The sequence below is a fragment of the Rhinatrema bivittatum genome, chromosome 18, assembly GCF_901001135.1.
Source record: "Rhinatrema bivittatum chromosome 18, aRhiBiv1.1, whole genome shotgun sequence".
Classification (NCBI taxonomy): Eukaryota; Metazoa; Chordata; class Amphibia; order Gymnophiona; family Rhinatrematidae; genus Rhinatrema; species Rhinatrema bivittatum.
Genome location: NC_042632.1, coordinates 6,276,767 through 6,297,362, shown reverse-complemented (window position 1 = coordinate 6,297,362; position 20,596 = coordinate 6,276,767). Strand labels below are relative to the sequence as shown.

Sequence of the window (20,596 nt, the reverse complement as noted above, 5' to 3'; positions counted from 1 at the left end):
AGAATAATAGAGGCCGCAACTATTTAATTCCCTATAACTAAATGTAGCAGTATTAAGGGCACTCCAGGTCAGACATAATGCAATTGCTTACTCTAACAGGCATAGGCACGAAGACACATATTATACCAATTTTTTTGCCATCACTGTTTATTTATTTATTTAACATCTCTTTTATACCGATATCCGTTCGCACATCGCATCGGTTCACAGTGAACAAACAACTTTTGGGCAGTGCCCTTACATATAACAGGAAACGTGGTGAACTAGGAAGAATATAAATAACTTTTGGGAGGAGCCCTTACATATAACAAGCATCAATGGGTAGATGCGATGGAATAGAACTATAACTATATACATGAAAGTGCACAGTACAAAATCATCAGACATAAGGCGTTCATAACAAAATATCAGTGTAACATTCATAGGGGGTTTGATGTAATAGGGGGTGAGATGGAGTAGGCTTGCTGAAAGAGCCAGGTTTTAAGTTTCTTTTTGAAAGTGGGGGTATATGTCTCTATGCGAATATCATGGGGCAGTGAGTTCCAAATGGTGGGGCCGGCAAGAGAGAAGGCTCTGTTTATAGTAGCGGAGAGTTTAAAAGACTTGATAGATTGGGCATGGAGTGCTCCTTGGAGGGCTGGGCGGGTAGGTCTCTTGGATGTACGGGGTAAGAGGGGGGGATTAAGCCAGTTGAGGTTGGAATTTACTAGACCTCTTGTGTATGATGGAAAGTGTTTTATAAAGAATTCTTGACTGTATAGGGAGCCAGTGTAGTTCAATAAGCGTGGGGGTGATGTGATCTCTTTTCTTTGTGTTTGACAGTATCCGAGCGGCGGCATTTTGTAGGAGTTGAAGTGGCTTGGTGTGAGTTGCAGGAATGCCAAGTAAGAGTGCATTACAATAGTCAATCTTCAATAAAATAATAGCTTGGAGGACTGTACGGAAATCATTGAAGTGGAGTAGGGGTCTGAGTTTCTTTATTGTCTGGAGCTTAAAATAGCAATCCTTTATGATGGATTTGATGAATGGTTTAAATGAGAGGTGATTATCAATAATAACTCCTAAATTGCGAGTGTGCGATGGGAAATTGGTGTCTGAGTAAGCAAGTGGTATGTCTGGGAGCGGTTGCCTATTAGATATGATTAATAGCTCAGTCTTGTTGGAATTGAGAGCTAGGTGCATGTCCTTTAGGAGTTGGTTGATGGAGGACAAACAGGATTCCCAGTTTTGTAAAGCAGTTTGGACAGTGTCAGAGAAAGGGAAGATGAGTTGCACATCGTCAGCATAAATAAAATGCTTGATGTGCAGGTTAGTGAGAAGCGTGGTAAGGGGAAGCATGTATATATTAAATAGCGTGGAGGAGAGTGAAGAACCTTGGGGTACACCTTGGGGAAGACTGATGGGATCAGATTCATTGTTGTCCATTAGGACAGTGAAAGTGCGATTTTGGAGATACGATTGAATCCAGTCAATGGCCTTGCCAGTGATCCCAATATTTCTGAGTATGTTGAGTAGGACATCGTGATTGACTGTGTCGAACGCAGCCGAGATGTCAAGTAAGGCGATCAGATAGGAGGATCCTGAGTCGGTTCCTTTGATAAGAGTATCGTGTAGGGAGAGGAGCAGTGTTTCAGTACTTAAATGCTTCCTGAAACCATATTGGGTGGAAGGGAGGATGTTGTTCTGTTCAAGGTGATCGGATAGGCGTGAGTTCACTAGCTTTTCAAGAACTTTAGCTAGGAGGGGTAGGTTGGACACCGGTCTGTAATTAGAGAGGGTGGTGGGGGTCAAGGTTTGATTTTTTGAGTAGTGGTTTCACTATTGCTTGTTTCAGAAAATTCGGGACAATGCCATGCTCTAGAGAACAGTTGAGAGAACAGTTGGTTACATATTGCTCAGATAATCCAATATAAAATAGGCACATTAATCCATAGAGTCCTGGGGAAAATTGAGTGTCCATGGATAAGTCCTATTCTCTGAATTTGTAAGCCACTACATGATTCCTCGACATTACCTCAATAAAAGCAGCACATTTGGTCAACACACTGGATAAAGCTTTTTCTACTGCCGGCCCATTTTCTGAAATAGTCTTCTAGAGCAACTAAAGCTAACTACCTGTTTTAAGTTGTTTAAGAAAATCTTTAACATTTATTTCAGTTAGCCTTTTCAGTTTCAACATCTCAGCCATTAGAAAAAAAAATCCAATGTCGCCCACCTATTGATGATTAGATTAGTCTAGCAAAGTCATTCAGATTAAGGTCTCTCCTAGAACAGGACATTTTATCGTAATTGGTTTTATCTTTGTTTACAATTTTTATGATTGCATTACCCCGTTACCTGCCTAGAACTTTGTCCAGTGCAGGATACAAGTCTTTTAAATAAATAACTTAATATAACCCTAACTGAAGGCATCATGAGAAGCATCTGGTCTACTAATCCATTGGCTGCCAGAAAACAAGGAAGCAAAATCAAACTCAATAGCCAGGAACAGATGGTGTACAGTTCAGGAAACTTGGAAAGATGAACAAAAACTCTACCTAGGTAACTAAAAGAAAACAAGATCACGATGCCCCATGATGAACCATTCTGCAAAATTCATCTCCCAAAGAAAAACACAAGGTACAGGAGAGTGAAGAACTGCAGCTGGTGGGCTCAGCAGAAAAGACTGAAGGGGCCACTACATGGGCATGCCCAGTGAGGTATACTCAAAAAGTTCTACAAACTGATCTAAAAGTGCCAGACCAGGCTCCTTCAGATGATGTCATCCACACATGACATCCTGCTTGTCCTCTGAGAAACTCCCTACATTGGAGCAAAGTCCATGAGTTCATTTTACCGGTGGTCTTTGCATCCATTTTCACACTGAAAGTAGATGTCTTTCACTTTGAAAATTGCCCCTGATTTTTAATCCGGGGCTTTTTTTTTTTTTAATAGAAGTTAACCAGAGCCAAAGTTTTCCCTTATGTAGCTCCAGCACTATGGAACGCACTTTCATTGAACTTAAGGAAAGAGGCTGATGTTAAAACGTTTAGGCAGTGTGTTAAGACTACTTTTCCAAGAGGCATTTTTAGAGCGTAATGTTATATTGTAATACTGTAGTGATTGTTTTAATATTTTAGTAATCTTAAGATTTTAGTTGTTTTGATGTACTGGTTTTCAATAATTGCATGCATGTTATTTATGTTGACCGCACTGAACACAATTTTGTATGGAAGTTAGAATAAATAAAATTACCTACAGACTTGAAAATGCAAACTATGTTCATTATTTTTCTCCCTGACCCAAACATGCCCCCAAGAATGCTACATTCTAATGTGGCTAAAAGTATGTGTTGTCTAATCCCATGCACACTTAAGTAAAGGATGGGCAATTTTCACAGTCCTTTTACCAGAGTAAATCAGTACCTACCCGGGCAAATGTTTTTTGAAAATTGCATACTACCTGAAAATTCACCATGCTAACCTGCCTGAAGCGCAAAGGCCAGTTAGCAAGGGGATTTCCTTGTTCCCCATCCCCCACACATTTACCAACCTTTACTATACAATCCCATCCCACTCCCAGTATCATACAACCTCTTTTGGTGCAGTCCTCCCATTCTTACCCAGCAACAATGATGTATTCCTGTCTGGGCCACCTTCCTCCCCATCCCTCCTAGTCTCAATGAGGGAGAGGTTACTATGGGGGAAATTTTGCAGCACCCATTCATTCTGTAAAACCTGATATCCCACTTTAACAAGTAAGTCCAAAGCTGATTACAATTGAATAAACAGTTCCTCACATCTGCATGAGTTTCCTGTGTCAATGACCATGGCCATGCTATTGAGGGAAAGTTTTAGCATGCTCTCAGAAAAATGTATTGGATAACATGTACATAAACATTTTACTGAGTAACATGCTACATTTTTTTTACCAAGAGTTTTTGTTGACCAAGTAAAAAACACACCACATACATGTTCCAAGTCATTATTCTGCACTAAGCACAGAAAAAAAAAAAAAAAAGAATTGCATATGATGAGATGCAATCAGAAAGAAATGTGGTAGAAATACAAAAAGTCAGTTATTCTAGGTGCCACAACCCTAATCAAAACACTGATGCAGCCCTCCAATATGTTGCCTATATCATTGCTCCCTTACAAGCCCCAGAAGAAATTTCTCTGGCAAAAATGAAAGTATTAGAAAGAGCACAGCCAGAAAAATGGAGAGAGTGAGATTGTATTCAACATACCCTGGCTTGAGAATGAGGTTCATTCCTGTCACAGTATGTGCAAACCAAACCCGTTTAGAGAAACTATCCCTGAGAGAAAACAGAAATAAAACCTTCAGTACACTGTAATGTTTGAAGAAAAGAGTAGAGTTTAAAGAATGGTTACTATGTTGCAGGAGGTGGGAGCACATTTTATTTATTTAAAAGTATTTGTATACCGTTTTTACAAACAATGTTTAATCAAAACTGTTTACATAAATGAAATAAAAAGACTAAATTGATAAAAAGCATAAAATTATAAAAAATTATTTAAAAAAGCGCAAAATTACAAAAAGTGATAAATAAAATAAAAAATAAAAGTTAATATAATTCGAACCAATATTAATATATAATAATAATAAGGTGCCATGAAATTTGAAAACAGAGTGGAGGTGAAGTGCTTAAACTAAAATGTTGGGGGTTTTTTAAACTTGTTAAAATATTACGAAGTTACACAAACTGCAAATCAAACTTCATATTACTACGTTTTATTCTCCCTAAATTAGCTTCCTTTCAAATTTGTTTTCACCCCAAATCATTCCCACCACTTCCTTAGTTCATATCCAACAAAAAATTCTAGTAAGTAAAAAGAAAATGAGAAATAATACAAACCAATATCTTTACATGGATCTAAATGTAGATAGATTTTCTTATTCTTCTCACACCACATTCTCTAACCTATGTCAGAACTCAGATTTATATGCCCTAAGAGGAAAAGCAAAAATATGACTTCCGTACTTGGTTGAATGCCTCAATACCTTTCAGATAAACTACACTGGCTGTCATTTTCTCCATCACTATCATTTAACATAGCACTATGCCCGAGGTAAAGACTTTCATTCAATCATAATCAATTTCTCTCTAACCAGAAATATTTTAAGCAAAAATAGTTTACACTTCTTCCCCCTCCCTCCCCTCCCCCAATATCCTCTGTACCATCTAAAATAAATTAACTGTACTGATTTATTCAGTGGATGTTTAGTATTGTGGGCAAAATATATACCATCTCAAAATTTAACCTCGGCATTTCCAAATAAAATGTATGAAAATATCTTTTTCTGCAAAATAAACATTTGTCTCAGCCTCACCTGCCTTATGTGCCTAGAGTGGAGAAACATATATTCTATGCAAAATTTTAAATTGATGTTCTTAGACACACACATTCTGCCAAACCCTTGATCTGTTTAAAACTATAGACAGTGCAGAAATTGGAAAATTGCCACATGCATCCTCCCATCATTTTTCAGAAACTTCAGGTAAAACATTAGAAACCAGACGGACAAGAGAGACAATAATATTTTCCCTAAAGAAATATATGTACAAAATGTATCAAAGGGCATGATCACACAGATGATTTCTATCATTAGCAATTAAGACATGAATGTAATGCCTAATCTGTAAAAAAGCATAAAGCATACACTCCTGGGGGAATTCTATGCAGCTACGAAGTTCAGAAGGCAGCAGTAAGACCATCGGTTTATGTGGCTGGACGAGACAGGTGGTCACAGTTGTCCTGAATGGACTAAAATATGAAGATAGTAGTCTACTCTTCCAGCTGCTCTTCCTCCATGGTGCTGTGCCTCCAACCCCATGCTAACTGGGCTTGGGGGCAGTCTTCCCACTTACTGGCGCCACTTTACCTGATACTACACCTACAGGTACTCTGTCAACCCTAACCACAGACAGGACCTAATACTGGAGACTGCTGCTACTGCAGATTATTAACTGTTCTAACAAGATTGGGAGGCTCACCTGCTTTGGAGGAATTTTTTTTTTTGTTAGGTTCATTAACTGCCCCGGAGCCTCTCCTCTTATGGGCCAGAACAAGGTTGAACATCAATGCTGGCAAGCCACTGGTCACCCAGAAACCAGCACACTTGAAGGGATAGTACCTCGCTATAAAGTGGATCCTGTTGGGAGTAAGGGGGGCAGGGTGAAGCCAGGAAGAGGGAGACTGAGCTCAGTGCTAACTGAGGTTAATGTAGTTTGGGATCCCCTGCTGACATATGCGGTAGTGGGGGTTTTCCCAGGAAGTGAAGTTGATATCCGTTTTGAATGATCACACCCTCGCCACATCGCAATCCCCCGCATGCATCCCGCCCTCCCCTGACCCAACCACACACCCTATTCCCCCCCCGACCCTCCCCCCCCCACCCATCCCATACCTCCCCTCAACCAATCCTGATACCTAAATTATATTGTCACCAAGTTTTAATGTATATATGTTATATGCTATACTCTTATTTTTTATTTTTTCCATGTATTTGTTATACTCGTTACCATGTTATAATTATTATCATGTTATAATGTAAAATAGGGCGGACCCCGCCCTTTTTCTGTTTCCTGTAAACCGATGTGATATCTCGATCGAATGTCGGTATATAAAAGAAAGAAATAAATAAATAAATAAATAAATGTCCAGAACCCAACGGTCGGAGGTCAGGTTTTGCCAATTCGTGAAGCATGCTGTGAGATGTCCTGGTGGATGGAACTGTGGTGATGGCGAAGGAATCCTTAAAAATACTGTGCTGGTTTAGCCTGAGTCGTCTGTTGTTGAGCCTGGTTACGATTAGGTCTCTGGAGTCCCCGTCTTCTTTGAGGCTGTTGGTGTGGCAGTTGTTTCTGCGGTTGGTACGGAGGGAGCTGATAGGATAAGTAGGACCGAAAGGGCCTACGGGAATACATTTGTCTACGTCCTCCCGAGAAGTAGCATCTCGGTGCGCTGTACACCGGAGGTGCCGTCAACGATTGTACTGCTACCGACTGTTCCTTGAGATTGGATACTGTCTCTTGAAATCTTGAACCGAATAAAATTGTCACCTTTGCATGGTAAATTGGCGAGTTTAGCATGTACGTCTTCTCGAATCGCACTAGCTCTCAACCATGCCATACGACGAGCCGCAATGGCTGTTGCAGATGATCTAGTAGTGGTCTCAAAGGCCTCATTATACTGTTCTAAGTAAGTGTCGAATTCCTTCTTCAATATCCTGTATAGGCTTGGATGTGTTAGGATCCGGGAGTTCTGCGGTAAAGAGTTGACCCTTAATGGCTTGCAAGCACTCGAACAAATATTGTACAATATAAAACTGGTGTTGGTGGATGTGAGCGGCTAGCACGGCAGACAAATGTTTTCTTTGCAAATTCATCCAGTGTCCGCTGATCCCTGCCCAAGGGTGCAGAGGCATGCAATTTAGATTTCTTAGCCTTCTGCATGGCTGATTCCACCACAATGGAGTTGTATGGGAGCTGTGGTAATAAGTACCACGGGGATTGTTTCATACAATACTTTAGATCTGTTTTACGAGACACAGATGCATTAGTATAAGGTGTTTCCCACGATTTTTCTAAAACTGAGTCCAGAACCTTGTGGGAGGGTAAGGACGTTGGTTCAGCCAGTAAGTCAAAGATTTTCAGGTGGTCTAGTGTTTCAGCCCTCAGGTCCGGTATTTTTTGAACTTCTACATGAAGAATGGACCCCACCTTTTCTAAAAATTTCGGATAGGATAAATCCTCCGGAAGCGAATAGGGCTCTGGAGGTTCGTCCAGTGCCTCCAAAGGATACCCAGTGGAGGTATCCGGTGACGAACAAGGGGAGTCCGGCCGGGTCAGTGAAGGCATTATGGGAGCCCTTGGTGTTGGACTGGCCGGTGGAGCTACAGGAGTAGGCTCCGGCGACTGTTCCCGTGATGAAGGTTTGGAACATATGGATTCTCCCTCGGGGACGGAGTAAGAGTGAATGTGGTCTGTAATGTATGGAAAAACCCAGACAGCGCCTCCGAGAGTTGCGAGAAAGCTTGTTGTGTGTCAGGGGGCATTGGAGGTTTTGACGCTCCTTGTACCCATTTAAGAGGCAGAGCCGCTGACAGGATGTCTGAGTTGTCATTATGTCTGGATTGTTTAAGAACATAAGAACATAAGAAATTGCCATGCTGGGTCAGACCAAGGGTCCATCAAGCCCAGCATCCTGTTTCCAACACAGGCCAAAACCAGGCCACAAGAACCTGGCAATTACCCAAACACTAAGAAGATCCTATGCTACTGATGCAATTAATAACAGTGGCTATTCCCTAAGTAAACTTGATTAATAGCCATTAATGGACTTCTCCTCCAAGAACTTATCCAAACCTTTTTTGAACCCAGCTACACTAACTGCACTAACCACATCCTCTGGCAACAAATTCCAGAGCTTTATTGTGCGTTGAGTGAAAAAGAATTTTCTCAGATTAGTCTTAAATGTGCTACTTGCTAACTTCATGGAATGCCCCCTAGTCCTCCTATTATTCGAAAGTGAAAATAACCGAGTCACATCTACTCGTTCAAAACCTCTCATGATCTTAAAGACCTCTATCATATCCCCCCTCAGCCGTCTCTTCTCCAAGCTGAACAGCCCTAATCTCATCAGTCTATCCTCATAGGGAAGCTGTTCCATCCCCCTTATTTTGGTTGCCCTTCTCTGTACCTTCTCCATCACAACTATATCTTTTTTGAGATGCGGCGACCAGAATTATACACAGTATTCAAGGTGTGGTCTCACCATGGAGCGATATAGAGGCAATATGACATTTTCCGTTCTATTAACCATTCCCTTCCTAATAATTCCTAACATTCGATTTGCTTTTTGACTGCTGCAGCACACTGAGCTGACGATTTTAAAGTATTATCCTCTATGATCCCTAGATCTTTTTCCTGGGTGGTAGCTCCTAATATGGAACCTAACATTGTGTAACTACAGCAACGGTTATTTTTCCCTATATGCAGCACCTTGCACTTGTCCACATTAAATTTCATCTGCCATTTGGATGCCCAATCTTCAAGTCTTGCAATGTCCTCCTGCAATGTATCACAGTCTGCTTGTGATTTAACTACTCTAAATAATTTTGTATCATCTGCAAATTTGATAACCTCACTCGTCGTATTCCTTTCCAGATCATTTATATATATATATTGAAAAGCACCAGTCCAAGTACAGATCCCTGAGGCACTCCACTGTTTACCCTTTTCCACTGAGAAAATTGACCATTTAATCCTACTCTCTGTTTCCTGTCTTTTAACCAGCTTGTAATCCACGAAAGGACATCGCCTCCTATCCCATGACTTTTTAGTTTACGTAGAAGCCTCTCATGAGGGACTTTGTCAAACGCCTTCTGAAAATCCAAATACACTACATCTACCGGTTTCTGTGGACGTAAGTCCTAGGTTAACCTCCATTTTTTGGTAAGGGGTTCCTGTAGATTCTGTGTTTTCTTTCTGTTTGTAGACACAGATGACAAATCTGAATAGACCTGTGATTCTGCAGAAGATGTTGAATGTGATGTTATCAGCATGAGCTCCTCATCGGATGTGAGACGATGAACTGGTTACCATGGGGATCTTGGCAACTGATATAGAACATAGCCACTTGGTTGTCCGTGTATATCATGACCCGCTTCCCTTGTAAGTTTGAGACAAATGTCTTGAGGGCATATCAAATGGCTCTTAGTTTGAGGAGATTGATCTGATATGACTGTTCTCGAGGGGACCATATGCCCTGCGTTTGTAGGTGGTCGAGGTGGGCTCCCCATCCCTTGTGGGAAGCATCCGTTGTTAGAATGACGATGTGAGGTAGTACAGTGAATAGTGCTCCCTTGAGACGCATGTGCAGTTTTATCCACCAATCTAGGTCTAGGATCATGTCTGGAGTCAAGGAGATCGCCCGAGATAATGGTTGAAAGTGTTGTGACCAATGACGGTTCAGGCCCCATTGTAGCCAGCATATGTGAAGACAGTTGTTTAGGACCATGTGAATGGCTGCTCTCATATGACCCAAAACTGTCAGAATCTGGCAGGCCGTTGGCTTTGTTGTAGAACGTAGATCTCATTAGGGTCTGTAGTATTAATAGTCGTTCCTTGGGAAGGAAGGCTCTGTTTTTGGTCGTATCCAACTGAGCTCCTATGAACTGAAGAATTCAGGAGGGTTGGAGATTTGACTTTTCATAGTTGATGATGAGTCATAGGTTCTGAAGACAAGAGATGGTGTTTAGAAGGTGGGATTGAAGAGTTTCCGGATCTGAGGCTACTAAGAGCCAGTCGTCCAAATGTAACAGTCAGTAATGAGGCAGGAAAGAGGTCCAGACAACTGATCCGTAAAGATAGACTTTTATTGCCAGCAAGATGCAGCTAAGACAAAGGCTTAGAACTGCATGCCACTTCCCTTGGGGAATAAAAGTCTACTCCCCAAGGGGAGTGGCATGCAGTTGTTCTAAGCCTTTGTCTTAGCTGCATCTTGCTGGCAATAAAAGTCTATCTTTACGGATCAGTTGTCTGGACCTCTTTCCTGCCTCATTGTCTGCTAGACCTAGAGAGCTCAGGGTCTCATAATTCTCCTTCATCACCTCCCTGTAAAGCTCCTTCTGCTCTTCATCTAAATACCCCCACTCCTCCTGGGAGAAAGAGACAGCGATGTCCTCAAACGCTAGTGAGGAACTATCCTATCAGTAAGCCTTATCGCAGACAGTTGACCCTTTGTGGAGAGTCATCAGGTCCTGATGTTAGGAGTTGCCTTCCTTGCTTCAGATCACCTTTGTAAGAAAGCCTGTCCATACCTACTGTTTCCGTCATTGGCTGCTACGCTACTAAATGGATTTGATCTACTATAGCTAAACCCGACCTGTCTCTGATCCTGACTACAACGAATAGAAAGGGAAAGTCTAAATCTTGCCCGTCTCCCATGGATGGTTTTATGGGTTCTGGGACTTCAGCGGAGCCCAGGAAGGGGGTTCTGCCTTCTCCAGAGCCAGATCCCTCCTCGGTGCAGCCTCTGGCAGAGCCCCCGGGATCAGAGGAGGGGGCAGGGCTGGCTCTGGATCCCCTGCAGCCCAGGACTTTGGGCTCTCTGTGGATGGTTGTGGAGCGGCCGGAGGCAACAATGAGCAGCAAGTTGGAAACGATTGAAGGGGAAATCTCCTCCGTGACCCAGGAGACGAAAATCTCTGATTAACAACGCCAGCGAAACGTATTCCATTAATGATTTGGCTGCTTCCATCAGTGAATAAGGTCCAGGCTCCTTGCCAAGGTTGATCCCTCAAATCTGGTCTACTAGAATGTACTGTAGCCATGATTTCTTCACAGTCATGGGTAACTGGTTCAGGTGCCAGCATAAGAGTAGCCGGGTTCAAGTTTTTGCTGTCTTGTATTTGAATTTCAGGTGTTTCACACAGTAAAGCCTGATACTTAACAAGATGTGAATTAGTCATCCATTTTGGTCCATGAGTCTCAAGCAGTCCTTGGATAGTATGAGGAGTTGTTACTTGTAAAGTTTGTCCAAATGTTAATTTAACAGCTTCAGGTATCACTGGAGGGTGCTGGAAGCCAATAGAGACGGGTGGGAGGGAGAAAAAAAGGGGAAAATAAATGGATAAACTGCGTAGCTTGCTGGGCAGACTGGATGGGCCGTTGGTCTTCTTCTGCCGTCACTTCTATGTTTCTATAATATACATACAGCAGCAATGCTTCGAAGACAACCAGGCCATCCTTTAGCAACATTGTCCATTCCTTTTGATAAATATGCAACAGGTCGTTCCCATGATCCTAAAGTTTGAGTCAATACCCCAATGGCCATTCCTTTCTTCTCATCTATGAACAGATGAAATGGTTTTGTTATATCAGGTAACCCTAGAGCAGGAGGTGAGGATCAAGGCTTCTTTCAGTTGATGTAAATTCGTTAGTTCTTGTTTTTCCCACTGGAAGGGCTGAGATCTGCTTCTTTGCCTCGTAGTTTCATATAATGGTTGAGCAATAATTGCATAGTTAGCAATCCAAAGTCTACAATATCCTGCAGCTCCTAAAAATGCACGGAGTTCCTTTTTACAAGTGGGTACAGGTTGATCTCTTATAGAACTAGTACGAGAGATTCCAAGTCGACGAGTGCCTTCTCTGATACGAAAGCCCAAATATTCTACTTCCACTTCACAAATCTGTGCTTTCTTTTTGCTTGCACGATACCCTTTCGAGTATAAAGTCTTCAACAAGTGCAGGGTTGATACTGCACATTCATGGTATGTTTCCCTAAATAGCAAGAGATCATCCACATATTGTACAACGGGCCCATGTATGACCTGGTACATTTTCAGGTCTTTGGCCAGTTGTTCTCCAAACAGAGTGGGCGAATGTTTAAATCCTTGGGGTAGGCGAGTCCAAGTATACTGCTGCTTTTCTCCAGTTTGGGCATTTTCCCAAGTGAAGGCAAAAATTTTCTGACATTCCTCTGCTATTGGAACGGAGAAGAAAGCATCTTTGAGATCGATGACACTGTACCACTTGAAGCTGGAAGAAACTTGAGCCAGGATTGAGTATGGATTTGGCACGAGTGCTACCAAATCTGCCACTTGAGTATTCACTTTTCTTAAATCTTGTACAGGTCGATAGTCGTTAGTACCAGGTTTCTTTACTGGTAATAAAGGAGTGTTCCAGGCAGATCGAATTCGTCTAAGGATACCTAAACAAATAGTCTCTGAAGATGTATTTGTATTCCTTGTTTGGCCATATATGGAATGGGGTATTGAGGTTGATTAATAATCTGATCATTTTCTTTCATTTCTATCCATAGAGGGTTAGCTTCGTTAGCTAATCCTCCTGGGTTATTTTCAGCCCATACTTGAGGTACACTGTCCATCAATTGTCTTCGTTTTTTATTGAGAGGTGTTTCTTTCTCATATTGATGTTCAATTGCTTTTTCAATAATGGGAAGATGAAGTCTCCATTCTTCTTGAAACGCACAGCCATATTAAATGTACTAACATTTGATACGCAATGGCATGCACTACGCACTTACGTACTGACATTCAGTGAAACGCACTACCATTTTGTAATAATATTTTGTACTGTATTAATAAGATTGCTGCTATAAAATGTCCATCATATCATGTCTGTTAAATGACGTGTGCAATGGTCTGATTGTAAGCTACACCTACTTAAAAGAATATATAAAAGTCTACTCCCCAAGGAGAGTGGCATGCAGTTGTTCTAAGCCTTTGTCTTAGACTTTTATTGCCAGCAGGATGCAGCTATCTTTACAGATCAGTTGTCTGGACCTCTTTCCTGCCTCATTACTGACGGTTACACAGGTACGGCAATAACTGGATCCCCAGCTGTCAAAGGTGGGCCACCACCACTGCCATGTACTTTGTGAATACTCGGGGGGCTGCCGATAGGTCAAAGGGAAGAACCTTGTATTGGTAATGTTGCCCCCCTGTATTGGAAATAGAGGTATTACAATGAAGAAGGGTGCATTGGTATATGCATGTAGGCATCTTTCAAGTCCAGCAAGCACATCCAATCGGTGAGTTGAAGAAGGGGGAAGAACTATTTTCAGGGAGACCATTTTGAATTTCTCCCGGACCAGATGTTTGTTCAACTCACATAGATCCAGAATCGGGCGTAGACCCCCCCTATTTTTGGGGAATTAAGAAGTAGGGGGGAGTAAAATCCCGTATTCCGGAACCGTGGGGGTATGACATGAATTGCCTGTTGATATCTCTTCAGCTAGTTGAAGATAATTGGATCCCACTCTCTTGATCAGAACAAGATTTGGTAGAGGGGGTCTTGGAGTTGATAGCCTGGGTGGATTAGTAGAGGGGGGATTTGGAGTTGATAGCCCTGGTGGATTATCTCTAAAACCCAGCAATCTGTTGTGGTCTGAGACCAGGCTTGTCTGAATACCATTATTCTTCCTCCCACAACCATGAGGAGTGGTGGCCTTGTGCTGGAGTTAAAAAGATGGTGGGGTTTTTGAGCAGGTGGAGAGTGGTTGGCCCTGTTGTCGCTGCAACCATGGCCTACCTCGATGTTGCTGATGCTGTTGTGACAGCTGTCGAGGTGGCTGCTGATAGGGAACCAGGTGATAGGAAGGATAGGACTGGAACGGACGTCTTTGATATGGTGCGCGACGATTGGGTGAAAAATAGCACCGAGAGAAGGCACCATATGTGTGAGTTGTTAAAGATTGCATTGCCACGTTATGCTCCTTTAATTAAGCGATTGTTTCTTGGAGATGGTTACCGAACAGATTAACCCCTCGGCAAGGAAGGTTGGCCAGTTTCTCAAGGACGTCGTCTCTTATGGCACTAGCCCAGAGCCAAGCATCTGGTCGCGATAGCTGATGCAGAGGCTCTGGAAGACTCTTCAAAACCTTCATAAACTGTTCTGAGGAGGTGTCTGATGCCTTCCTCAGCTGTGGCGGGGGGAGTCGTGGGATCCGTATCTGGTAGGAGTCCCTTGAGTTGTTGAGGTGACTCATACAGGTACTGGATGATATAGAACAGATGTTGGTGAATCCGAGCTTCTAACATCACTGACGGAAAATACTTTTTTCCAAATTCGTCGAGATACCTATTGTCTTTACTGGGTGGTGTGTGTAATGCAGTCTTTTTTTCTTGGCACGTTGCATTGCAGATTCCACCACGATAGAATTGTGTGGCAGTTGTGGAGATGAATAAAGCGTAGATTGCTGCATCCTAAAATTTCATGTCCGTTTTTCTGGATACTGGGGTGATAGAGAATGGTGTCTCCCAGGATTTCTCAAGTACCGCATATAAAACCCAATGTGATAGGAGCGCTGTTGGTTCAGATGGAAGATCGAAAATGTTTAATATTCCCATCATTTCTAATCTGGGGTCTGGCAATTTGTGGACTTCGACATTGAGGGCCGAGCCAACTTTGTCTAAATTTCGGGTATGAAAGATCCTCCAGTGGAGCATAAGGTTCCTGTGGACCCTCTGGTGGGTCAGAAGGATACCCTGTGGAGTAGTCTGGTTGTCTAGGTTATTGCAGAAAGGTTCTAGGCATAGGAGTGTAAAGCAAATGCTCCGGTGAGTTATGTGATATTGGCGAAGATACCTTTGTTGGCGTAGGCCGTGGTATCACTGTTGACTTGTCCGGTGAAGGATCTGGTGATAGTGGAGATACCCCACGAGGGCTGGTTGGGACAGGTTGTGAGAGAGAGTGTAGCCTAATTGCAGAGAGGCAAGGAAACCAGAGAAAGCTGTCAATAATTGGGCAATGGCTTGTTTTGCCATGTCAGGTATCTGAGGCTGATTGGGCTGTAGTATGGGTCACTGGGGGTGGTATGGAACCGCCGTCAGGAGTATATCGGAGTCTGGGACTCTAGGGTGATGTTTATATGGCCCTACATCCTCTTGAATTCATTGAAGTTTCACCAATGGTTCCTGTAATTGCGGAGAGGCGCGTTTCCTTCTGGAAACAGAAGAAAGGTCAGAACTGATGAGGAAGATGAGGGGGAATACGAAGAAATTGCCACCCAATCGTCTTCTGACTCAAGTGGGGACTCCGATCTGCCAGAGTCAGGCATTTGCAGTTGGATGTGCCTATGCCCGAGGGTGGCGTATGCTCTTCTAGTCCTGATGGTTCTTGTGGCTGTAGAATTTGCAAACTAGAGCCTTTCGTATTAGACTCTTTCGATGCCCGTTACGAAGCGGGGCCCTGGGTCTGTGTCGAATGACGCTCCATCATAGGTTGGGTCGATGTTGACTGAGGCGACCTATTCTTCCGTGGGTGTGTCGATGCATAAGTCGACGAGTGCTTCGACGTACATGCCGGTGTTGCGTCGACAGACGCTTCGGGTCCCTCTTCTTTGAGTGCGTCGAGGGCGAAGGATGCGGTTGGACATGCATCGATGGTGCGGTTGAGGCGGAATAGATGCTCTTGGATGTCCCGGGCCTCTGCGTCAACGTGGTCACCAACTCCTCCGAGTTTCGGTGGTGGCGTCGAGATTTTTGCTCAGATTTTTTATGCTTCGATGCCTCGCGGTGTTTTACCTTAGATCTTCCCCGGCTTGACTGAGAGGTGCTGGGTTCCAGGGAGATCGCTCACTTCTGCGAGGGGGCGTGCATTGGTATTGGTCCCGGGGAGGAAAGGGCCTCCGAGGGGGGGGGGGGGGGCGGGCGTATGAGCTCATGAGCTAAATGTTTAATTTCTAGATCTTAGCGGCCCTTTGACGTTGTGCTCAAGGCGACATACAGCTGCATTGCTAGCACATCGCGGTGTGCAGCAGCGATGTCATGGATCAGATGTCTTGCTCTCTATCTGTATTTATTTATTTTTCAGCCGCACAGAGCTAAGCTCTAACAGCCTGGTAAAGCCCTGCCTCCAAAGCCTGACAGACAGCTCCCATGACAGCATGGTTAATTCAGCCCTGCTATCAACGGGAAATAAGATTTCCCCTTCTCATTCTTCCCCCCTAAAAATGTTGGCTGACACTCAAGGGCTCTATTTATTAATCATTGACCCATAGATACAACCTTTAGTAAATAGGCCCTTAAGTATTCTTTAAAAAAAAAAAAAAAAAAAAGGTTTTTCCAGTCCTTCCTGTTTTACACATTAAATCTCAATTGCATGGATGTTACTAAAAGAGGTGCATTAAGTCTTAAGACAAACAGCGCTGTTTTTGTGTGTTATCACATTAATACACTGAAAGTTAAATAATATATGCTTTAAAATTATGGCAACCATGCATTAAACTTAATACCCCATATAGTGGAAAAATCTGACAAAAGCTCATGCTTCAAATAAACTGGTGAGTCTATAAGATGCCATCCAACGCCTGTAATTTTTAGTACCCCACATAGACTCTGAATGTCCATGTTGGATGTGTCATAAATGACATCACATTCCACACAAAGTAAGCAGATTCCCATCTGGGTGAGGCCTTTTGCAACCACTGTTACCAGACTGGGCTATTTCCTACCCAAATGGTCTACTTTTTTTTTCCCCGTTGGGCACACTTTTTTTGTGCTGGGCAAATGGGTAGTTGAGTACCAGTAACCCTCTTTCTTGCTAGCACGTTTTGTCTTTGCTGCAGGCAGCCGGCCAGCTTTGCCAGCAGTCACAGTGTGATGACTCAACAGCAGCAGCCAATCAAAAGCTGCAAGAACAGCAGTGCCACAGGAAGCAAGGGTTGCTGCAGCTTACAGAGCTGGGATGGGGAAGAAGTATGATCATATAGCAAGAAAGCTCTTAACCAGCATGCTCATGAAACAAATAACAGATTAACATGAAATTCAAAACTGGAAGGTAAGTAAGTTCTTCACAAGCTTGTTTTTGTGCTATCACTGACATTTTCTAGCCAACAGACCACTAAACATAGCTAACTCCAGTCAGGAGGTTCTACACAGAGACAATATGGTAGAAATGAAACCGGCATCAAGTGTGAATCCGAATAGCAGAAGCCTCCCCATCCTGAATACAGCCATCATTATGCATTAGTCCGATTTCTTGTTTTTCCCAAAAATATGGGTCTCAAAAATTGAGCATTAAACACCCCAAAATCATACAAGACAATGGGGCCGATGTAATAAGCTAAGGTAAACCTGCCTCAGGTTTTTGGTTGTACACGCATTTTCCCCCACAGTAATCTTACATGTGTATGCAGTAATAAGGTTAGTGCGGAAAAAAAATGTACAAACCTGCTCAAAAAGCAGGTTTAGCGCAAGTCCATGCTAATGTCATGCAAAGGATGTACTTAACTATTCATGGGCCATGCAGAGAGCAATGCTGGAGTTAGTGGGGGGTTTTAGTGCCTAGGGCAGGAGTTAAGTGTAAGCACCTGCCTGGAAGTCAAAAAAATTAAGCAGCAGAAGCCAAAGAGAGATCAGAAAGGGAAGAGGAACATGTCAGAAATGCTGAATACTTTTGTAGTCCCTTCCAAATCCTGCTGCATTTCCCCCGCTCATCGGCATTAGCCATTATAGCTCCCATGCAGTCGGTGACAGATCATGAAGGGGTTAGACACTGCTCTACTCACCTTCAGTCCCACTCCTGGACCACTAATTCACTCTTATCTTATAAAAAAAGGGCAGGCTTTCAACCAAGAATCAATCCTGGGTTGCCACATTAATTGGAGAAATTACTTAGCTGATAATTTCGTTTTCCTTAGTGTAGACAGATGGACTCGGGACCAATGGGTACAGTGTACTCCTGATAGCAGTTGGGAGACTGAGTCCGATTTCAATCTGACGTCAGCCTACATACACCCGTGCAGGAAGCTTAGCTCTTCAGTATTCTCCTCGAAAAGCAACATTGGATATATGAGTGTTTTAATAACTTGATTAACTTGGCTACATTGATTAACTTGATTAACTAGGACTGGTTCAACTGATTTCCAAACTGGAGACCGCCAGTGCACTCAACCAAAAAACGCCGACACCCGGCAACTATGGGTGTCTTGAACTAGGGGTAATGCCGGGCTTACCCGTGCTTGTCTTGCTCTCGGGGACTGTCACTCGAGGTTTCCTGATTTTGGGGCAGCCATGGACGGGATGCTGAGTCCATCTGTCTACACTAAGGAAAACGAAATTATCAGGCAAGTAATTTCTCCATTTCCTAGCATGTAGCAGATGGACTCAGGACCAATGGGATGTACAAAAGCTACTCCTGAACCGAGTGGGAGGCTGCCCGTGGCCCACTTAGTACTGCCCTTGCAATTGATGTTTCCTCCCGGGCCTGGACATCCAGGCGGTAGAACCTGGAGAAGGTATGTATGGAGGACCACATCACCGCCCGACAGATCTCAACGGGTGACAGCATCTTGGTTTCTGCACAGGACACTGCCTGGGCCCTCCCTTGTAGAATGTGCCTTGACTTGTAAAGGCAGAGGTTTCCCTGCCTCTATGTAGGCCGCCTTGATTACTTCTTTGATCCAGCGGGCTATGGTTGCCCGCGAGGCTGCTTCCCTTGTTTTCTTCTTCCACTGTGAAGGACGAATAGGTGGTCCGTTTTTCTTACAGATTCCGATCTTTCCAGGTATCGGACTAGGAGTCTGCCGACGTTTAGGTGGCGAAGACGGCATGAGTCTTCCGAGTCCTTATGTTCATCTGGAGATGGTAGAGATATGGTTTGGTTTAGATGAAATTGAGAAACCACCTTTGGAAGAAAGGAGGGGGCCGTGCGCAGTTGTATGGATCCTGGTGTGAACCTGAGGAACGGTTCGACAGGATAGGGCTTGAAGCTCGGAGATGCGAAGGGATGAACATATTGCCACTAGGAATGCAGTCTTCAAGGTCAGCAGCCATAGTGAAAGACCACGAGTAGGTCTGAAGGAAGCTCCCGCTAGGAAGTCTAGTACTAGATTGAGATTCCATAGGGACACCAGCCACTTTAACGGTGGTTGGATTTGTTTGACCCCTCTCAGGAAGTGGGAAACATCTGGATGGGTTGATAGACTGATGCCGTCCACTTTGGCTCTGAAGCAGGCCAGCGTGGCCACCTAAACCTTGAGCGAGTTGAGACACAACCCCTTCTTCAAACCGTCCTGCAGAAATTCCAGGATCATGGGGATTTTGTCTGTCCGTGGAAGAATCTCGCAGTCCTCACACCAGGCTTCAAATAAGCTGTAAATCTAAATAATGTTTACCTATGTTTATCTACTCTAAATTATTGTAAAGCCTGTTGCTACGTTACATATGTTTTTCTACTCTAAATTATTGTAAAAGCCCGTTGCTACGTTTACGTTTACACTGTGAACCGGGGTGATGTTTTAACGTGCCCCGGTATATAAAAATCTCTTAAATAAATAAATAAATAAATAAATCTCCATGTTCGTATGCAAGCTAGAGACGTAGAGAACTTGCGTGCTCGGAGCAAGGTGTCAATCACTGCCTTAGAGTATCCGCTCTTCTTCAGGCGAATCTTCTCAATGGCCAGACCATAAGAGATAATGAGTCGGGTCTTCGTGGAGATCGTCCTTGCCGGAGGTGGTCCCTGTGTGGAGGTAGGCACAGAGGGCTCCCCGCAAGAAGTCTTCGCATGTCCGCGTACCATGGCCTTCTTGGCTAGTCCGGAGCCACAAGAAGTACTTGCCCCCCTGTGGTGGTCTATCTTGCAGATGATCCTGCCCAGTAGTGGCCATGGGGGAAAGGTATACAGCAGGTCTTCCTGTGGCCAGGTCGGGATGAAGGCATCGATTCCCCGGGACTGCGGTTCTCGTCTGCAGCTGAAGAACTCGGGAACTTGGGCGTTTGACCGGGTTGCCAGGAGATCCATGGCTGGGGTTACCCAGCGGTTTCCTATCATCTGGAAGACTGATCGACGGCATCTATTCCCTGCGTCTAGGCTCTCTCTCTGAGGTAGTCCGCAGTGACGTGTCTTTTCCCACGAAATGGGCAGCTGAGATCCCTTGCAGGTTTGCTTCCGTCCACGCCATTAGGGGGTCTATTTCCAGGGACACCTGTTGGCTTCTGGTTCCTCCCTGGCGGTTGATAAGGCAACTGTTGGGGCGTTGTCCGACATGACTGAAAGATACGCCCCGAAGTCTGTGACTGAACTGTAGGCAGGCTAGCCTGACTGCTCGGGCTTCCAGTCGGT

General features: G+C 43.8%; 1 protein-coding gene across 6 annotated transcripts in view; it reads right to left on the bottom strand.

Moving 5' to 3' along the window:
- Positions 1-20,596, bottom strand: part of UBE2D2 (ubiquitin conjugating enzyme E2 D2) — a 590,974-nt gene that overhangs the window by 556,829 nt on the left and 13,549 nt on the right. For 2 of the 6 annotated variants that reach the window (XM_029583549.1, XM_029583548.1), the window contains exon 2: positions 4,226-4,294. The exons of the other annotated variants lie outside the window; for them this stretch is intronic. The gene's annotated coding sequence lies outside the window, so the exon portion shown is untranslated. The remainder of the gene's footprint in view (positions 1-4,225; positions 4,295-20,596) is intronic. 6 annotated transcript variants of the gene reach the window in all.